Source organism: Atractosteus spatula, chromosome 8 (genome assembly GCF_055471065.1).
Source record: "Atractosteus spatula isolate fAtrSpa1 chromosome 8, fAtrSpa1.hap1, whole genome shotgun sequence".
In the NCBI taxonomy this organism is placed as follows: Eukaryota; Metazoa; Chordata; class Actinopteri; order Semionotiformes; family Lepisosteidae; genus Atractosteus; species Atractosteus spatula.
In genome coordinates this window covers 6,062,795-6,084,780 of record NC_142713.1, presented here as the reverse complement: position 1 = coordinate 6,084,780, position 21,986 = coordinate 6,062,795, and the positions used below count along the sequence as shown (strand labels likewise).

General features: G+C 39.1%; 1 long non-coding RNA gene across 1 annotated transcript in view; it reads left to right on the top strand.

The window, feature by feature from the left end:
• LOC148829108 (uncharacterized) overlaps positions 1-21,706 on the top strand; it is a 39,113-nt gene extending 17,407 nt beyond the window's left edge. Inside the window, exon 3 of the long non-coding RNA XR_016091476.1 lies at positions 18,277-21,706. This is a non-coding gene — a long non-coding RNA (uncharacterized LOC148829108). The remainder of the gene's footprint in view (positions 1-18,276) is intronic.
• The last annotated feature ends 280 nt before the right edge of the window (positions 21,707-21,986 follow it).

Genomic DNA, 21,986 nt, shown 5'->3' with positions numbered 1-21,986 from the left:
CACTAATGAAGACTTTCTGCTTTTGTAGCTGCTTTGCGCTTTGTCTGTTTCCTTACAGAGAGTGACAGAAAGCACATGAAGTTCATTTCAGGACAGGGAAATGCTTTTCTTTCCAGCGTGAATCATTTTGGAAAAATGAGCCTCTGGACTGAATTGCCCTGCATTTTGGCATGTTTCTCTATACTGCTTTATTGTCTATTTTGGCTGAACTCACAGTTCTGTGCTCCCTGCCAAGAAAACTTCAGGTCCTTTAAAGATACAGCAAGCAAAGCCAGTTCCTGAGTCAACCACGTCCTGCGAGCAAATAAAATAAATCTCTATAGAGTTCTGCCATTCCTTCCTGTTCAATTCTAGATTCCAGAGGGAACTGAGCTGTTTTTCAGCATTCACAAAAGCATACACGTTTTTTTTAAGTTGATGGGTAGCTGGAAGTATGCTTTTTATGTCTTTTAGGTGTTTGTATTTAACGCAGTGAATATTAGCCTTGCCCCTGCCTTGTTCAGTGTTGTTTTTAGCCTCCTTGTTTGATAAGTAAACAAATTTTCCACACAGTCTGGAGTTCAACAGACATCCTGTGCCAAGAAACCTCAGGCTATCTGCTCATGCCCATAACAGTCTAGCTGTTTTGCAAACAAATCTCGGCAGTTCATTTGGGTCCCTTGAACAAAAAAAAATGTCCCTTTCACCCAGGCAGTAATATGCAGTGTCTTTATGCAAGTCAGTCTTAGTTTCCAACACATAGTGCTTCCATTTCCATGAGCCAAAGGGTGTAGTGTCTTTTTTTATGAAAAGTTTTGGATTAGAAGGTGGTGGGTTCAAGCTGCAGCTGGGATCTACTGGAGCCTTGACGCAAGTCTGAAATAAGACAGCCCTAGGATGGCAACCGGCCTAATTATAATGACTGATTGCCTCTAGGTTGGCACTTTGATCAGCCTGTGAACAATAAAGGGGGAAAATAGAGCACAATGATTGGCTGCCTTTCTGCTTCAGACTGAGACAAGCAGCCCTTGCGATCTGATTGGCTGAGCCAAGACAGCAGGAGAATGGTTGCATTGGACCAACTCTGACCAGACAATATCTTGTGCGGTTGTCAGTGATGTCAGAAGGAAATGGCATTTCTAAGCAGGCTGGGTGCCAAAACAGACATTTGTGTTAGCCTGAGACAGCCTCCACCTGCAAGGCTTGTCGTTTTTTTTTTTGTTGCCTGTCACAATTCCACGCTTGCTAATGGAAGTGTCTGCATCCAAAATATTTTTTTTTTGTCTGCATCCAATATCTTAAAGATGCACATCTAAAATCTAGCTTAGTGGCAGTGTTGAAGGTGAGAGCTCTGAAATTTTTCTCGTGCTCAAAGATACCTGAATCGTTTTGACACCGTTTGCTAACTGACGGGCCCTGAAATATGGGTGACTGTGTGTATTGTGTTTGGGATAACAGTGTTCATTCTCTGATTGGCAAAATCATTTTAAATTTATGATACCTGCTGTACGATGTCTTTCCCACCAGTGTTATGTCACAGGTGTTAGTGTCCTTGAAGTCTTTCTTGTCGATATGCTGTGGAGCGCTCAGACAGCATACAAGTAAAATTCTGAGCGAGTGCACAAGGGAACAAACAAACCAGTTCAGAAAGTGTCAACCTTATTTTATCACTAATGTTTTAAGTGTTGTTATGGTTTTTCCTCATGAGTATAATGGCAAATATCCTTATCTGTCCAAATTGGGATCTTGTAAGTTCACATTTTGGTGCGTACCACAAGGATGGCCTAATTTGGACCACAAAAGGTATTGAATTGATTGAGCTTCTGATATAGTTGGTCCTTTAGCCAAGTTGCAACTAACTGAATAGGAGTGTGACCTATGATAGCACCCGTGAGTATCAATAAGGTGGGTAGGTTTACTAATAAGATGGAAACATTTTCAAAGCCAACTGTGCTGAGAAAGAAAAAATACAAAGTCTGTGATGAAGAGAAAGGCAGTTTAGCAACTCGGCTTCAAGCAAGAGAACAGGTTTGAGTTGGTAAACAAACTGATCACTGTGGGCACAAAGACGAACCCTAAACCCTGCTTCTGGCTCCCCCTAATAGGAAAGACAAGTCTCCATTTTAGCCTGGGCAGGGTGAGAGTCTGTCGCCTCACACAAGATGGCGGGTGCCAGACACTTTGGATGGGCAAAACAATGATATCGCATGACTTAATAGTACAAAGGAGGTACTGTAGGTGCAATGGCAACAACAATACAGCAATCAATGGAATGTCATTACACAGGTGGGTTTATGCATGTGATTGCATATGTATTATTAGCAGAATTAGCAGAAAATGCTAATTAGTGGGTCTTATGTCCCATTGAGCAGCATTTTGCATTAACGTTATATTAACCCCATTGTTTTAGTGTCGTTTCATTTTTTCATGCCCCCAACCAGTACAAGATGGTTTTCACGGGAGGCATACTAAGGAAATAATGGTGTTAGCTTTAACTGTAATGCTAAATGCTGCTACAATTTCTACTGCTGCTTTTCATAATGATAACAGTAGTAAAGTTATGTAGAGTAATACTGTATGACTATTCATCCCACAGTATTTTTGGAGAAAGTACAGTACTGTACATGTGAGCAATTTCTCATCACCCCTTAAGAACTTACTTCAACGACAATGAGTTTTTTCCCCTCTGTAGTTACTTGGTTTCGCAAGGGTGTGAAACAGTTTTTTTTATTAATTTAAAATTCCATATTTGGTGTCAAATCTCTCATTCAGATTATATAAAGATTAAACTTTTAGTTTGTAGCTATAATTTATAGTAAGCCTTAAACCTTTTTGTAGTATTTTATATATATACAATAACATAGTGTTTTACGTGTATCTTTTTGCTTGTTTTGTGAGTATTGATAGCACAAATGGTGCTTCATTCTGTTTTGATCCAACACCATCATAAATGTAATACCATAATGGATACGACCCAATCAATAAGCGTGATATTAGCAATACTTGATTAGCTCACTTCATTTAGCATTAAATAGAGTTTCATACTAGGGTGAAATTAATTCATTTCTGTGTTTGAGAGACACAACAGAATTGTGGGAGGGGTGTAGTTCCTGGAACAAGCTACCCAGCCATGTGATTGAAGCCAGTATACTGTCCTCCTTTAAAAATCAGTTGGATGAGACAGGAGGACTTCTTCTTTACACAAAGGGTGGTGGGAGTGTGGAACAAGCTCCCCAGCCATTTTGCTGAGGCCAATACACAGGCTTCCATTAAAAATCAGTTGGATGAGCTCTTCCCAATAGGACTTGAGAGCCATCTTATCACGCATGATGGCGGAATGTGGAACAGGATGTCGTTGGTGCCAAAAAAGGCTGGGTGAAATTAACTTTGAGTCAATTATTTGTTAACTACCAAATGGACCAAATACCCTCTTCTTGCTTGTAACCATTCTCATGTTTTTATAAAACAGATGCTTTTTGTAGTTATTCTATTTTCAGGGAGAATAATACCGAATAGACTGTAAAGCATGTGAAAATCTGCATACTGAGCTTCTCTAAAGAGGAAATCAAATTATTAATGAAATATTCTAGAACAAAGTGTGTAGATTTTATAATAAATAAAGGTGTAAAAAAATAAATGAATGGTAAAATTACTTGGGGTAATTAAGGTGCATTGAAAGACGGTGATAAAAGACAAGAGGTTGTGAGATGAAGACAGGGTGAGTCTTCATAACAAGGAGGACTAGCAAACACTACCCATTCTTGAATTCGAACAAAATCTTAATTTCCTTGGCCACCTGTACGAATGCCTCAAAGGTGACATTCAGTGGAGACAAGAGCACAATGTTACAGGCAGGCCATTTCCTCAGAATAAAGAGTGAAACATGAACCAAAGGGCACGAGTGGAAACTATGTGAAGGTGTATTTAAAACTGAGAAGAAGGCACTTTGTGCAAAGAGTTATGGGTGAAACCAGGTATGCAACCATAATGCTAAGGTTGACACCATCACTTTTCTCAAGAAACAGCTGGACAAGTTCACTGGTACAGATGGCTACGATAAACTCCTAACAATGAGCAAGGAGGTCCAAGTGTCCTTTTCTCATTTGCCAAGTCTGTATTTTATTTATTTCACTGAACACGTTACATTTGAACTCATTTACAAATGTAGGTGTTCTACTGGTTTTATTACTTAATTTTTTTTAATTCATGTGAAGTAACTTTTTCAACAGTACCAGTCCAAAATCCTGACCATTGCGCCATACTGCTGTCCGGTTAAATTATTTAAAAGAGATCTCAGAAATTCCAGCCTGTTCGGTTGAGTTTAAGTATGTTACGGTTTCTAGATTCTCATCCTACACTTTCTTCCAGAATCACAGCAACCAGGCTCAAACAGCTTAGTTGGAGAACTTGTTACAGATACTTGAAGTTGTCATTTTGAGGCCAAAAGACACCTTTTCTTAATTTCTGCTTTGTGACGGCACAGTCACCAAAAGTCTCTGATTTAGGCCTGGAGACAATGAAGAGAGAACCGGCCTCAACATTGGCGCCTACGAGGGAGCTTGTAAACATGGAGGAGTTTAGAGATATATGATTGAGCCAGATTGTTTAGAGCCTTGTAAGTCAGTAACAAGATCTAGTATTGAATGTGGAATAGCTGAAAGATAAGATAACATCATCAGGAATAGCCGCTGGGCTTTAAATAAAATGGTCACTTGTAAACCCCCCATTCATAGTAATACCGTAGGGTGACCAGCGCTGGGCTCTCAACAGTTTTGCAAACGTTTTGCGAATATTCGAATATGCAGGTGTCTATGATGCCTGATATCGCTTGCGTCAGCCATCTTTTCCTCCAAGCCCAGACACTCTCGGAGTTAATAACTCTACACAGCTGTTAGTAGGGACAGCTCAACTTGTGTTTTGCCCCGTTTTTTCTTCCACTTGTGTGTCTTGTTCTTGATTCCTTCACCTATAGTGACAGTACTGGAAATCGGAGTTGGAATCCAGGCTGCAAGATACACACTGTGAGTTTCAAGTGCAACACATGTTGTTTGTGAGATTTACACAGGGCCATTTCCAGTTGGATGTCACTAGTGCATCCTCCCCTTTTGATGTCAGGAGCTATTGGAGTTCATTCTGCTTCGTTTACAGCACATTAGTCTCCTGAAGATGCTTCCTGCTAAGAAATACATTGTGGGTGTACTTCAGATAGTGTATTACCTTTACTCAGCATGTACTTTCTGTCCTGAAGCACAGTGGTGCTCTGCTGGGTTGCAATATCACATTGGCTCTGGGGATCATAAGAAGGCTCTGGCTCTAGCCTTCTTGTTTTTTTTTACCATTATGGTAACCAGTAGCCTAAGGTTAATGGCTTTGGAGGAGGATATGTAGTTACGGCAGGCCGAGTAAGGTTACTAGTGCCTTTATCAGGAAAGGTTTTAGTTCAATAAAGGACAGCAGCAGAAAAAAGCCCAACAAATATGACGTGTATCAAGATGGTTCTGCCTGCATAAAGTTAGGAATTTGAGTTGCGGGAGCTCTTGAAATCTAAAATGATTCCTTTAAATTACATCCAATGCAGACCTCATGCAGACCTTGCTGACGTGACTGCTAATGGAGTTTATAACAGAAGTGTGTGGGAGGAAAGTGAAATAATATTGTGGTCTGCTCTCCTACATCCGTTCAGATCTATTTTCTGACCACTTTATCTAGTACAGGCGCGTGGGGGAGCTGGAGCCTATCCCGGCAAGCAACAGACAGAAGGAAGGGTACACCCTGGATGGGACGCCAGTCAATCACGGGGCAGACACAGACTCACACACACTCACACCAGGGCCAATTTTCCCCTAAGTCAATTAGCCTACTAGTATGTCTTTGGACTGTGGGAGGTTACCAGAGCACCCAGAGGAAACCCAAAAGAACATGGGGAGAACATCTAAACTCTATAATAATAATAATAATAATAATAATGATGATAATATTTGCTTACGCTTATATAGCGCTTTTCTGGACACTCCACTCAGCGCTTTACAGGTAATGGGGACTCTCCTCCACCACCACCAATGTGCAGCCCCACCTGGATGATGCAACGGCAGCCATAGTGTGCCAGTATGCTCACCACACATCTGTGAGGAAGAGAGCAGAGTGATGAAGCCAATTCATAGATGGGAATTATAAGGAGGCCATGATTGGTAAGGGCCAATGGGAAATTGGCCTCTACTCTTATTACCATAGAGAATCAGGACCTCGGTTTTATGTCTCATCCGAAAGACTGCGCCTGTTTTACACTATAGTGTCCCCATCACTTTACTGGGGCATGAGGACCCACACAGACTGCAGGGTGAGCACCCCCTGCTGGCCCCACTAACACCTCTTCCAGCAGCAACCTTAGTTTTTCCCTTGAGGTCTCCCATTCAGGTACTGACCTGGCTTCTGAGCTTCAGTGGGTTGACAATATATTAATAGTACATCAGGAAACAAATCTAGTGTCCCAGCACTGTGCCTCCTGGCTTTACTACATACAGAGCGTACAGTTTATGCAGTATATCTCATCCTCTGGATGTCCCTTTTAGACATTTCTCTCACACCTCTCTGACACCCCTTGTACACCCTTGAAGCAGCTCCTTTGCTAGGAATGAGCCAAAGTGAAGGGGTGCCTCATCCTCGCTGAGGCAAGGGAATGACAAATAACCTCTAATACATATCCCTCTATTGCGTTCGTTAAGACCCAACCTAAGTAGTGAATTTGCGTAGTGGCCTTGGGATCTCATCGGTCTCTTTCTTGAAGGATCGAAGGGAATCCGTTTCAGTTGCATGGCTGGGTAGCTTATGTTTTTACACCTGAATTAAAGTCCCTTCGAAGCCTCCTTGTTCAATTAACAATTCCAATAAAAACATTCCTTGAAAGGGAATATAATTTTAAATGTTATGGAGGATATTTGGGATGGAACGTTTATTTAAGAGCATAAGGTCGTAACACAGTTGTATTTAGCAGGTATTCTCAGAAGACCAAAAGCAACAAAATATTTCCAATTCAGTGATGGAAATTAAATTTGGCCAATGTGACAAACAGTTACATGCACTGTCTGTTGCATTAGAAGTTTTACAGAAATAAGTTTTTACAGAAAGTGAAATGTAAGTCATAAAACAATGGCAGTGCTGTATTTTCCTGGAATTTGAACTTCTGAGGTCTTAAAACAGAGCAACCTTGCCTTAAAATTTAAGTCAAATGCATATATTTTTTTTGCTTAAAGGTTTTATAAAAAAAAGCAAGATTTACCGTAAGATGGCTTTTGTTCTTAACACTAACTTGAAAATTCTTCTTTGGAAGGGTATTAATAACACAAATATTCTTAATGCATAAAACATATGCTGGCTTAACTTATATAGGAGCTGTTAAAAACAGTTATAACAAACAGAACCCACTAAGGGAGAGGGAAATGCCAAATTTTCTAAAAATTGACTGCTGGCTTGTACACACATATCGGACTTGGATGCAGATATCCTGTTACAAAACAAGCAAACAATAATGACATTAATTTTAGCTTACTATTGCTGATGCATTTTACACCAGTAGACGCTTTGTCTATTCTATAACTTGGTTTAGTGTGTTTTTTTTTGTATTTGTGGTTTTTATTTCAGCGTGATAACTTAAATGTCAAACCCATGTTGTTGTTTTCTTATTTTAGCGTTTCCTAGCAATAAGGACAGAGACATTTTAAGAGGAGGAAGAAAAAAAAGGTTTTTGGGGAAAAAGTTTTAAACTGTTTTCAGTGTTGTGCATTAATGATTTCTTCAAGTAATTGTTTTTTTTAATGTCTTTGTAATGCAGAAGTTCTTTCTGATGTTGTGTGGTATGAAATGGTCAAAATGATCACAGAATAGAAACAGAAATATATTTCGCTGAAGCTTATGGTCAGTAAACCCGCTGGTCTTCACAGGAGATGGAAACAAGTCGTTATGAAACCAAATTTGTTTTAAAGACAAGCTTCCGTTTGCGTGATCTTGAACATGGATTTAATTCATAGACCTGCACCTTTCCTTTTAGGCCTGGAATATCCCAGGCTGGGACTATATCATTTGACTATCAGTAGAATAATAGGTTTGTGTGGACAAGACAGGAACACAGTAGATGAATAAAGACTTTTATTGGGTAGTGAAGAGTGACTCACCAAATGCCACTGCTCAGCAATGCATGTTGAGCCTTTAACATTACAACACTATAATCACAATATAATCAGCACGCGAGTGCCATTAAACAGAAAACATGTTTATGGGGTCATTAATTGTGTTACAGGGGTCAAACACACACATGGAGTATTTTCAGTTGCAGTTTATAAGATCACTTTATTAGCCATTTACAATTTCTTGCATCAGGAATTTCTTTTCGCATACCCCAGCTTGCTCTCCATGACACACACAGACAGGGAGAGAAGCTTGAGATGAGAGCGCAGGGTCAGCCATTGTACAGCGCCCCTGGAGCAGTTGGGGTGAAGGGCCTTGCTCAGGGGCCCAATGGAGTAGGATTCCTCTGCCGGCTGCGGGATTTGAACTGGCAACCTTCCAGCCACAGGCGCAGATCCTTAGCCACAGGGCCCCCACTCCGCCCTTTATGGGGTTATTTTTTGTAAAGCGAAGGACAAAATCCCAAAGTTTCAACATCACAAAGAATCCAGCTGCGTCTCGGCACTGTAGGCAGGTGAATTGTTTTGTGAATTCGTCTGGGTCCTGTGCAGGCCTCATCTGCCTGTTGCTTTCTGGTGCTGTTGAATGACGAGTTTGGCATGTATCTGTAGTAGACCTTTCTAAAAAGAAATGTAATGCAGTTATAGAATATTGTTTTTATTTGGAACTGAGAATTTCTCCTGTAGAATCTAGCATAGAGCTAGAAAACGTCAACACAAATTTTAAAAAAACAGCTAATTTGGTAAACGCTTCAGGTGATTTAAGCAACATTACTGATTGTAATCTTATATTTGTATTGTTTGCTGATACTGCAGAGACTGTTGTATGAAGTTGGCTTAGGGGTGTTTTATTCTGAAAGGAGTTAAACGATTGAAAGATGAATTCAGTCATGTTTGCCATTGATTTTACATCTTGTTACTGTATTAGTTATAAGATATCTGTATATCAGTTCATTGGAGTGGATACATCAGTGCAGTTTGGTGAAGATACAGAGCAAAGAGTACAAGTGAACAAGAAACAAAATTGTCAGGGACAAAGTATGAAAGTAACATTTTTGTAGATGGCACTTCTCCCCTGGGTTCAATTTCAGGGGTGCTGTCTGGGTGGAGTTTGCATGTTCTCCCTGTGTTCACATGGGTTTCCTCCCACAGTCCAAATACTTTTAGGTTAACTGGCCTCTGGGGGAATCGGTCCTTGGTATGTGAGGGACTGGCATCTCATTCAGGGTGTACCCTGTTTTGCACCAGTTGTTTGCTGGGATAGATAGACTCCAGCTCTCCTGCAACCCTGTTTGGATAAAGCTGTTAGAGAATGGATGGACGAAGTGGGTGTCATATGGAAAAAATATGCAAGCAGAGCTGTGTTCAAACCGAATGCACAGGAAATGGATATTCTTCGAAGGCAGGCTGACTGTTTATTCACTCCAGTTCCTTCAGGCAGTGTGTGCTCTGTAGTTAAGAGCTACCTGAGAGTCAACAGCCAACCCTTTCTCCTAGAAAAAGAAAACTTTATCAATTATTAATCATGACTAAACAAGCATCACTCAAGTTACAGTGAAATGTTTTGATGTTGAGCTTCTGGTCTCCTCTGAACACCACTGCTTACTTAGTTCTCTATTGAGCCTCTGTTACAGTGATCTTTCAGACTTATTAAAGGCAACATTCTGGCCTGATGCTCTACACAACACATATATTTATATATCTGGAAGCCTCTAGTGTTAAAACAGTTTTCGTAATACTAAGCACATATTTTGACTCCACATGATATTTACTTGTTAATTTATATGCTTATATAAATTATATGCTATATGCTAGAGAGCATTATAGCAGTTGTATGCTATATGCTATATGCAAAACATGCTTCAGTGAAATGTGTGCTTAAAAATTTAAATTGTGGATTTAAATTTGAATAAACACTAAAAATACAAGTTGAGAAGTTATTTGAAATCTCACAGTTGTGTGTGTCTTTGAATATACTGCCAAGGATACGAAAAGTGATAGTCCATCAGACAGTGACACATGAGAGCACATATAGGAACCTTTGTGTTTCCCAGACTCTGTATTCTAGAAGTTACTGGACTGTGTAGTGTTGGTGTGTTCCCCTGGTTCCTGTGCTGTTTGGGGTTCTGGAACAACCTACAGTACTCAGCTATGTTATTGAAAAAGATTCCCTGACTTCTATCAGAAAGCGGCTGGATGAGATTCTACAGTCACTTACCAAATAAAGACCAAACAAGGTAGATAGGCCAAATTGCCTTCTCTCCTTTGTAACCTTCCTTATGTTCTTAGTACAGTAAGTACTTTATATTTCGGGGTTAGAAAGATTCAGCATTGATGAGTTCATTAAAACCCACAATAAAAGTAAAATGCACACAATAACTTGTAAAACCTCCAGTTTACATCACAAAATAGACAACATTTCCAGCGATGCGCGGTGACATGTTCTGTGATTCAGAACAAGATTTTCGGTGAGGTGAAGCAGCCCTGTTTCACTGTAAACATTGTATGAATCCATCTCTATTAATCCGATAGAAATATTGCTCTGGACTTCTTAACTTACTCGTTAACTCCACATGCACAACACTTTGGAAACTTTCTGCTGCCCAACGTGTACACTTTCGCTCATAAATCACATTACATCAGTCATTACAGTGACTAGTGAGCAGGAAGGGCCGCTTCATGTCACGATTCTCACAAACTCTCACTTTCGCCCATGGGTGTTTGCAACAACATGGCAACGTAGAGTACCTTTACAAAGATTTGTAAGATTTTTCTATACAGTCAATGAATTTATTGTTACAGACATTTAATAACCTGATAAAAAATTGAGACTGCAGGTTCCCCTTAATCGTTGGTCCACCTGGGAAGCAGATTTGTTGTAAAACTCTGTTGGATCCTGGGTGGAGATAAGGAGTATAGTTTATAGGTGTTGTTGAAGAAAGAAGGCTATGAAACTGTAATAATTTGGAAATCCTCTCGAACTAAAATTTGTTCACACTCGACCACTGCAGCAGGATTTTCAAACTCGCATCTTAATTTTTCCAGATGACTTTTGTAGATAAATGGAAGCAGCCTGTAGCGTATCAAGTGTTTACCCATCAACAGCAAGGTCTTCAAGCAACCTGTGAAAAGCAAGTTGTGCTGGAGATTGATCTGTGAGATAAGCATTTTTTTTGTGAGATAAGCAACAGAAATTATTTACTGAAACTCAAAATAAAACGTAACCATACCCTACCATATATGAACTGCTCCCAGCCATCTCGGTAGCCTCCAACTGTCTGTCTAAGACCCCCTAAAATATTTGCAGACAGCAACAGTGAGGCCTTGATTATGTCAGCAGTAACACCATGGATCCTAATAGTCAAAAGTTCCCAATAAGTAATATCAAGACAGGCCAGAATCTAGTGATCCTGAAAGAAAGAACAAGGCCAAGGCTGCAGTCAAGTCACACCAGCCGATCAGTTCCCTTTCTGTGGCTGTGGGAGGCCCGAATTAAAGCCGTTGTCCAACAAATGTAGTGAAAGCGCAGAGGGGATATCCCTGTTTGGAATAAGGGACAAACCGGGAGAAACCCTGTTTCCAGAACTTAAAAACCTCTCTGGGAGACTCCCAAAAACATGTGCAAAAATGTGCCCTTAGCACCCCCCCCCCCCCCCCTCGTGGACAGAGAATACACACGGTGGACATTTCCGGTCAGCAAGGGGTGAAATAGACCCTGAAATTTTAGTGATGATGAATTGAATTGTTTGGATTTTTGAAAGGGAGAATTCGTATTAGCGCGCAAATATTATCTCAGAAATCTCAGCAGCATCCAGGCTTCTTTTCCAAAAATTAACCACTGCCGCCACTGATGGAGAAACATAAATGCAAGAAGCCAGTCCATTTGTTTTAGTCATGGTCACAGCTTATATCAGGGCCTGTATATAGACTACCTTGCCTGCCCAGGGGATGCCATAGGAAACCCAAGGTCATATTATTGTTGCAAGTCCTGGAAAGAGTTAAGGTCTTTCTCATTCAAAATATCTATTTAGAACATAAATTCTTGGTCACTCCGATGTGAAATGTTTTTTTTTTCAGAAAAATACATATGCATGTTAAAATTGCATTACTTATTACTTGTGCATTACTTATCTGACTTGGGACAACTTTATTTACATGGGTGCGTTGTTCTGTAACTTGTTTTTGCACCTGTTTTTCTGGTCTGTTTCTGTAATGTCAGTGCAGGAAGATGATACAATCAATCAGAAGCGAATGCAGATACTCAGTGGGCTTCAAGTTAATTTGATCTTGGATAAGGAAACATTCAAATGAGCAAGTGTTTCTGGGAGACACTGTGAAACACATCCATTTAGTAGTGCTTTCTTATTGACAGTAATAAATGGAGATGTGATATGTTACAAACCTGTTTTTTTAGATGTTGTTCGCTGTAATTTAAGAAATGTTTCGGATTTAAATGTCACACAAGGTTGTTGTTTTGTGACTGGGTTATGGTATTGCCTTAGAGATTAGATTGCATAAATTCACACATGTTGAGAGTCTTGAGAGTTTGGGGCATATTACATATTATACAGAGATCTACCATAATATTGTCATTGTTTTTAAATGGTTTGACCTAGTTTCTCCAGATACCTTCATCTCCTTTGTCTAAAGTACTGTTCTTTTGGTTGTGCCATTCTTTATTCTACATTCAAACCTCTTCTTTGCTTGCTGTTAAGGTCACCTATTCAGTATAAGAAATGTAGACATGGAAGTGCAGTATTGTATGCTGGTGTTCTTATTTATAAGCATGTGGTTGTGATCAGCAGTGACTTGAATTAAAAGATGTTTGCTGGTGTTCTAAGCAAGAAATATACATGATGACTTGGTACCCTACATCTGATACACAAACATTCTTATGGTCCATAACAATGTTTTCCTTCTAGCTACAGTATGTATCACATTATAAATTATAATCTTTCCATCCAATTTTTAAACCACTTCATCAAATTCAGGGTCAGAGTGGAGCTGGAACCTATCCCAGCAAACAACAGGTACAAGGCAGGGTACACCCTGGATGGGATGCCAGTCCATTGCTGGGCACAGGGAGAAGCTCACATGCTCACTCTCAAAACAGAACTACCCCTATGACTTGGAAGGAAACAGGAGCACCCAGAGGAAACCCACATAACATTAAGACATTAATGTTTATTATTACTCTATAATTGCTTTGTCAAACCCTCAGTCCTTAGTGGTGTGCTACCTGAAACATTCCTAACCCTCATAACAAGATATTGCACAGTGCATTGGATATGACAAAGAAATCTGCAGATTGCTTTTTGTAATGCATGCTCAGATATCCCCCAACTTAATGCTCATGGAGATGGGTTTTTATCAAAAGTCGAACCCTTTTTTGGTGGAAAAATAATTATCAAGGTAGTGGAAACAATCACTGAGTTTTCAGTCTTTCATTCCTGCAAAATAGTTAAACACGAAAAGTAACACAATACAGAGAGGTCCTGAATAAACGAATAAATGGCCACCTTTTCTAACCCCTTAGGTACATATTGACAGCATACTGTACGTGTTTTAAGAGGAGTTTGTAGATTGAAATTCTGCTGGTCTTTCTTTCATCCTTTTTAATGATTAAATCCAGACCAGTTTATTATTAACACATGACCCTTTCCTGAGCAAGGGACGTGTCCCGACGTGCATGCTGTTTATGTCGTGAAAGACTGGGCCTTTGTAGCCTCACCTGTTCTGAAAAACTCCATGTCACACTTTGCATGTATTGTGCAATTCCTGTACTACGCAGAATGTATGATATTATCTTGTTAGGCTGTTAGGCTAGAGTGTGTGCAATTTTAGAAACGCGGTTATATTTGCAAAACAGGGAATTCTTATGATTTACATGGAAAGGTTGTTTGCCTTAGACCAACTGGTTTAAAACTGTGGCGATAACAACCACCTGTGCTTGAGAATAGCTCACTGGTGGCAAACAATGTACTTGGACTCTCTTTCCCTCTCAGTGTTTGCCCTGTGACCCAGACACCACCTGTCTGGTGCCATAGTTACAGAGACAGCTTGTGTAGAGCAGGTTTCATGGCCTTAAGGCAACAGCTTTATTCTGTCCAAGGATCTTTTAAAAGCTCACCGCTGAACTGGACATTCTATGTAGCCGAATATGGTAAATTGCAGTGTTTCACATATGATAAATTAACAAAAAACCTAAAAGATGTCACAAGCCATATAGCTTCTAAATTGTGATGGACTGAAATTCTGACTGTCAGACTGAAGCCGTTTCATGCATGGGGATTATTAGGAGGCCATGGTTGGTAAAGGCCAGAGGGAAATCTGGCCAGGACACTGGCGTAACACCCCTACTCTTTTCGAGAAACATCCTGGGATTTCTAATTGAGTCACAACCTCAGTTTTACATCTCTGGAGGACAGTGCCATTTTTACAGTATGGTGTCCCCATCACTATATTGGGCATTAGGACCCACACAGACCGCAGGGTGAGCACCCCCTACTGATCCCACTAACACCTTTTCCAGCAGCACCCTTAGTTTTTCTCAGGAGGTCACCCATCCAGGTGCTGGCCAGGCTCACACCTGCTTAGTTTCAGTGGGAGATAGAACGACAGTCCATTCCAAGGTGCACACAGGCACAAACAGACATGCACACGCTCACACAAGTCAAATAACCTTACCAGCATGTCTTTGGACAGTGGGAGAAAACTAGAGCACCCGGAGGAAACCCACGCAAACCCAGTGAGAACATGCAAACTCCACACATACTGTAGCACACCAGGGACTGAACCAAGCACTCCAAGGCAGAAATACTAAGCACTAAACCACTGCACATTTTCCGTGAAATGTTTGTTATTGGCGGTTTACTCGAGGAAAGAATAGCCATCCACAGTTATTGAATTTATTGCATTCTTTGAAGGCAAAAAAGCTTGCATCTGTTTTGTCTTTCTTTACAAGCATGGCTTTGTGGTTATTGCTGATGAAGAACAAAGGCACTCCCCTGAGAACCTCACTAGGTTTGTCACGGAGCAAAGAAATAAATGCTGTACCCCAACAAAACTCTCTTGCTGGAGAACATCTTACCATTTCAAATGACACCTTCTGTTCTTGTGAAGTTCTGAAGTCACTCCTGTTTTCGTGCTTTGATTTTAATCTCTCCACTCCCTTTCAACATTGTGAGAGACTGGGGAATCTTGATTTCCTTATTTAAAACTACTTTCAGAGTGAACAGATGATGCTTGTCCGGCATTTGATTGCTTTGTTGAGCAGCTTCCTGAGAACAGAGAAATTTCCAAAACGTATTTCGCTGTATTTTTATGAGGGAGCCTAAAATCTTAAAGGAACCAGAACTGCAAGTTAAATATATGTTAGTAACTGCCCAAAACATCTGCATTTATTCAATTAAAGTGTTGAGCAGTAATATTTTTTTTTACTAACCTGTAGCTCCAAAACAACTTTTAACTAAAGTATGGATAAATAAAAACTAGATTGTTTTATGGCGATTAAGTTCTCAAGTGTACTGTACAAGTGATTCTTTATAAAAGGGCTGTATCTTAAGTCTTCTACCTGAACTCAGCTTGTTTCTGGCTCAACAGGGCTATTATAAGGCCACATCTTATGTTGGAGTTCATTGATCTGATCATATCATATTTATATCTTATCTTTTTAAGGGATGAAGATTATACTATGTGCCGCACTGCGCTAATTACCTTAAAAAAGGTTCCCAGAAACCCTTTCATTAGCAAAAATTCATAAATAGAAAAATCTATTTTCATTACTTCTTATGGGGAAAAAAGTATGATCCATTCCGGACCCCAAAAATGTCACCCTTTTTTTTTTTTTGTTTTACCACAAAATGACAAAAGAAACAATAATAACTAACATTCATGCTGTGGTTTGTGTTTTAGTAATAAAAAACACTGCTTACCCAGTTGGACATCATTAATCATACCTAAGTACAGTACAGTGGTGAACTGTACATTAACCACGTCATTTGCTTTTTCTGTAATTACACACACACTAACAATTTTTAATTTTCTTAACATCTTTAGGGTCCATGATGTAGTCTTAACCAAAGTAAGAACGCACACAATAGTGAACAATGCACAAAGCATGATGCGGTGAGCTCTATTAAGCTTGTGCCACTTCGTATTACAGCTCTTACCCACAATACTGTAGTTATTGGAATGTGATGCATACACTCGATATGAAAGGAGCTGTATGACGCCTTCCCCTTTATTTATTTATTTTAATGTTAAGGACATTTTTCTTTGTATTGCTTCTTCTCAGTGTCGAAGTTGGCTTTTGTTATTCGTAATGTGGGTAGCAACTCACGTGCTCGGTAGTGTAGAATTTTCCTAAAAAGAACGTTTGTAAAAAGTGGACTGGATGTATCCTGAGAGCCATAAGATATTAATTCAATTTTACAGTGTGTTGCCAAGCTTCAGCATTTTAAAAAGGTCCAAAGGCATTGTGTGAGATTTACAACAGATTTCCAGTTGAATAGTCATTTGAATATTTGGTGTGTTACTCTACTTTTAATAATAATAATAACTGCTTACACTTATATAGCGCTTTTCTGGACCCTCCACTCAGAGCTCTTTACAGGTAAAGGGGTCTCCCCTCCCCACCACCAATGTGTAGCCTCCACCTGGATAATGCAGTGGCAGGAATAGTGTGCCACAAAACTAACCACACATCAGCTATTAGTGGGGAGGAGAACAGAGTGATGAACCCAGTTCAAAAATGGGGTTTATTAGGAGACCATGATTGGAAAAGGCCAATGGGAAATTTGGCCAGGTCACCAGGGTAACAACCCTACTCTTTTAGAGAAATACCCTGGGAATTTTAATGACCACAGAGTCAAGACCTCAGTTTTATGTCTCATCCGAAGGACGGTGTCTTTTTACAGTCTAGCGTCCCCGTCACTGTATTGGGGCATTAGGACCCACACAGATTGCAGGGTGAGCGCCCTCTACTGGTCCCACCAACACCTCTTCCAGCAGCAACCTTAGTTTTTCCCAGGAGGTCTCCCATCCAGGTACTGAGCAGGCTCACACCTGATTAGCTTCAGTAAGTTGCCAGTTGTGAGTTTCAGGGTGATATGGCAAGCTGGCTGTACTTTTGTTATGAAACAGTAGAGTTCTGGAACAACATCTTGGTCCACTTCACCTGATCTGCAAGCTAGCAGTAGCATTGAGGCTTAGTGGGAAAAGAAAGCTGAGTTTTCCTAATGTGGAGTCGACTAACTTTCTCTTCTTACTTCTTACAGCTCTTACAAGTTCTTTCAGCTCTTCTGCGTTTGATTCATGAACCACAGGAGCACTTGTAGAATAGGTTTTATATGAAGGAAGTTATAGAAAGCAAATATTTTGCTTGCAGTAGGTGTCAGAAATATTTAACTTTTTTAGATCATTGAAAAATGTAATTATGGAAGCTCATTTTTCCAGAGGTCTGTGTTGGTTCATAGACTTATGGGATGATTAGTCTGAGTCTGAAATGTCGGCATAATAATATTTTGATAAACAAGGGGTGCACTCACTCCAAGAAAATGCACAGAACGTGAAAAGACCTAATAATTTGTTTGAAATGTGTCTGTAATCCATTGAACCTAATTTGTTTTTCCAAAGCAGAGGCCTATAATGAAAATATTTGTACCTACAGTCGTGATGGTAGTCCCATTGTAAAACAGGCCTGTTTTATAGCTTTCAGCTAAAAAAAAAACTAAACATTTCATAGTTTAAAAGATTACCTCAGACATTCCCTCGGGCTTAAGAATTGAAATAGATTGTATTTTTGTCAATGAAGAAGTAATATAGCAGATACTGTTGGTTCCTTCAGTATACTTGCTTGTCATCGCCCACTAATAAAAACAGCTCATACAGAGTTCAGAACAATCCACAGCAAGTACGAATGTAGGTTGTTTCAGGGTTTTTGCATTTGTCAAAGGTTTTTGTGTTCATGTGTCACACATTGGAAAATTAGCTTCTTTTAACATTTCCAAAAGAATATTTGAAATGTAAACAATAATGGCAGCTGCAACAACAGGCACGACGCAGAAAATATTCTTTCTCAGAAATGATTTTTCTTCTTTTTTTTATTTGTTTACAGACGCCTAAGTCTGTGGAGGACATTGGGGAGTAGATGTCTGCTCCTGGCCATCCAGGTGAGAGGTAATTGCTGACGAACACCGCTGGTACAATTTCCGGGCTGGGATCACACACCCTTTCCTCTCCCAGCAGGCTGGCTGACTGCAGCTTGTTAAAATCCCATTACCACGCCAGTTAATCTGTCAGTGAGGAGTGTGGCGTTTCACAGTGCTTCAGGGGAAACTGTACGTGCAGTTTGTGTGTTACCTCTGGAGGTAGCAGTCAGCTCCAGTTTATTTTTAGCACGGTTAGAGGCCTTGTGATAAAGCCCACACGGATTTGATGATGTGGATTCCATTCTGGAAAAACTCTACAGTTATTTTGCTTCAGCCGATTTTTTGTTGTGGTGCAGAGCATTAGCTTCAGAAATTACAGGTTTACAGTCAGATACGTTCTGTTAATATCACCAGGTGTGTTTTAGTTGGCCCAGAAAAGACTATTAATTGAATACTACAGGCAAAGTACTATATAGTATAAACATGTGTGCATTCCAAGCAGCTTTGACACATTCCTTCTTCTGAGTTACTTCCCTCTTGCGTTTATTATATATTTATTTGTTTGATAAACACTTATTTTAATTATACCGGACATCATGAGTCCTTGGAACTGCAAGATTCTCAGCACGAAAAGTCAAATATAGCAAGTGTGTGTATTCTTTGTTTGCTGTTTGGCGACATGTTTATTCGTCTTGAGTGTCAGAATCGTTAGTATGAATGCTGGGTCAGAGGTGAAGGTGGACTTTCGAAATCACTGTTTAGTTGTTACGACTGGATGTTTGCTTGCATAAAAAATGTATGATACTAATCCCTTTCAATCTCATAAAGTATGGCATTGAAGAAAAACAGTTAATATAAATAAAATAAGATGTAGTTCTAGAGTTTGTTGCAATAATAATGTGATATAAAAGCTATTATTTGAAATGTACATTATTTATATTATTATATTATATTATTTGTAATAAACTCTTAGAATGATAGTTTACTAATTTATCATTGTATTATCTATTTTGTAATGCCTTTATCACACCTTCAAAATTTTGTTTAAAAACAAGGAATCAGAAAGCATTATTTTAATTTCACGATTAGTCTTTTTTTAACTATAACAACGATAGTATTTCCATTTAGCTAAAAATGACATAGCAGATCATTAATGAATCATTAATTGCTCACTCTAAAGCAGTCCAAAGGGCACTCCTGTTAATTACTTTTACTGTGCATTTACAATTACATATAGAATTGGTTTTGTACCCAGCTGGTACAAAATAATGGCTAGGATACCTGTACATACAGTAGGCATCAAGAGACTGATCAGTTGTTTTTTTGCACATTTCTGGACTTTTAGAAGTGAGATATTTTTATGAGATCTTTGTTAGCAATATAACCATGTTCACAGTGTGCTTGGAATCATTTTTCAGGTAAAAAAAATTACTACAATTCGATAATGTTCAGATTGTGGTGTTTGATGGTTTAAGAACTGCTGACCTTCTCCTTTGTGTGCATGTTCTCTAGTCTTACACATTCCTTGACTGAACGCACAAATATGGTTTCCGTCCTCAATGGCTGTAAACATCCACTGACTTTTTTTCTGTGAACAAGAGGATAGATGCATCTTTTCTATCATAATCTGTTCCAATTTTCTCTTGATTTCTTGCAAGCATTTTAAAGATTGGTTCTGAGGTATCTGGTACCTGAAACAACCCTTCCATTAAGATGTGTCGCAGATTTTAGCCTCCTGTAGAAGCGATAGTGATATTTATATCAGGTGCTGTCTCAGCAGGCAGAGTCTTGCGTGACTGTCATCTGTTCTACAAACTAAACGGAGTTAGACATTGCAAATTTTCAGTGCTGTTCTTGCAGTGATTTCCATTGTGCTGCGCCCATTGTTAAACTATTAAATTATATTTTTGGAATTTACCATTTAAAAAATATAAAATTAATCAATTATAAAAATATTAAAATTAGTGTCTAGTGTTATTGACTGAGTGTTTTATGAATGTACTGTATAACTCTACAGCATGATGATAGTAAAATCAACAGTACATCAAATCTAAAAAAAATACAAAACAAAGATTTCGCGTAATACTAGGGAACAAAGAACAAAAACAAATACAAAAACAGAAAAAAACTTTGGCTGAATGGCTAAAATGTAATTGGCTAAATTAGAATGATTTGATTCTAATTTGAAGTTGTAGCAGCAGCAGAAAATACTGATGCCAACTTGATGATTAAAGCCATCAATACAGAGTCGCTGTCTCCATCTCATTGCATTAACGTGTTTTAGAAGCCCATATTTAAAATGAAGAAGGCTAGAAGTGGGGGACGTAACCTGTAGGTCCTTTAACATTAAAAACACTAATAATACCACAGAGAAAGTGACTGAATTGTAAATGTGAGTTAAACATAGATTTGTTTATATATAACCTACATAATATATCCATCCATCTTCTGAACAATTTTATCCAATCCCAGGTCACAGGGGAGCCAGAGCCTGTCCTGGCAAGGGACACCAATCCATCACAGAGCACACACAGACACTCACACCAGGCCCAGGCCATCACAGGGCACACACAGACACAGGCCCAAAAACACACTCACATCAGAGCCAGTTTTCTCAGAAGGCAGTTAACCTACCATTACGTCTTTTTACTAAGCAAGGAAGCTGGAGCATGTGGAGAAAACCCACACAAATCCAGAAAGAACATGCAAACTCCACACAGACAGTGCCCCAGGAATTGAACCCAGGGCCCCAGCACTGTGAGGCAGCAATGCTGACCACTGCATCACAATGCCACCCTTCATATATACAGTATACTACATAAGAATATTTTTTCATGTATTTATTTAAAATAAGTAGTGTTCAAAAAGTTAGTGCACAGTACCTCCTAAGATGCATTGTACCCAGATTTAGCTGTAAATGAATTTTATTTCATAGCCAACTGAAAAAAAACACAGAGAACTCACAGAAACAGGCAAAGAATAATTATTGAAAGACAAAAACAGTTATATTACATGGACAGCCATATGCAGCATGTGCTGAAGAATAATTCTATAATACTAATTATCTCCAAAAATACTGTACATCAAGCTAATAAAAAAACTGACTGTGTTCATGACTGATCAGGCAAACAAATGAGCCTACATTTTTATTTTTAGGTTTTTTAGTCTTATTTTCCCTTTATATTTTGCTCATCATTACTTCTCAAATTATGGGCAGAAAGGCTTGAACATAAAGAAAAACTAATTTAGGAAAATCTCCATCTTAAGAGTAAATAAAATTCCTCTTTTTGGTGTAACATCACACACAAACACATGAAGGGCACATTGTTCTGAAAAATCCTCAATTTCCACTTACTCAGTATTGCATTTTTAGTAAAAAAGGAAAGAGAAAAAAAACAATTTCAGCTCTCACGACCACTTTAGTTGACCACTACAGAAAAATTAAGTCTTATCTAGTGCATACTGTACATACAGCAAATACAGTGTGTGACCATAATAGTGCTTTAGCAAAAGGAAGATACATATTCAGTTTTAAAAATAAGTCAGTGCAGTTTCAAGTGTAAATACAGGCATTGTTGGCGTGAATGCTTCTAATTGATGATTAAAGCCGTCTGTAAAGAGTTGCAAAATTTCCCCTAAGGAACTGGTTTGCAAAGACGATGAAAAGCAGGAAACC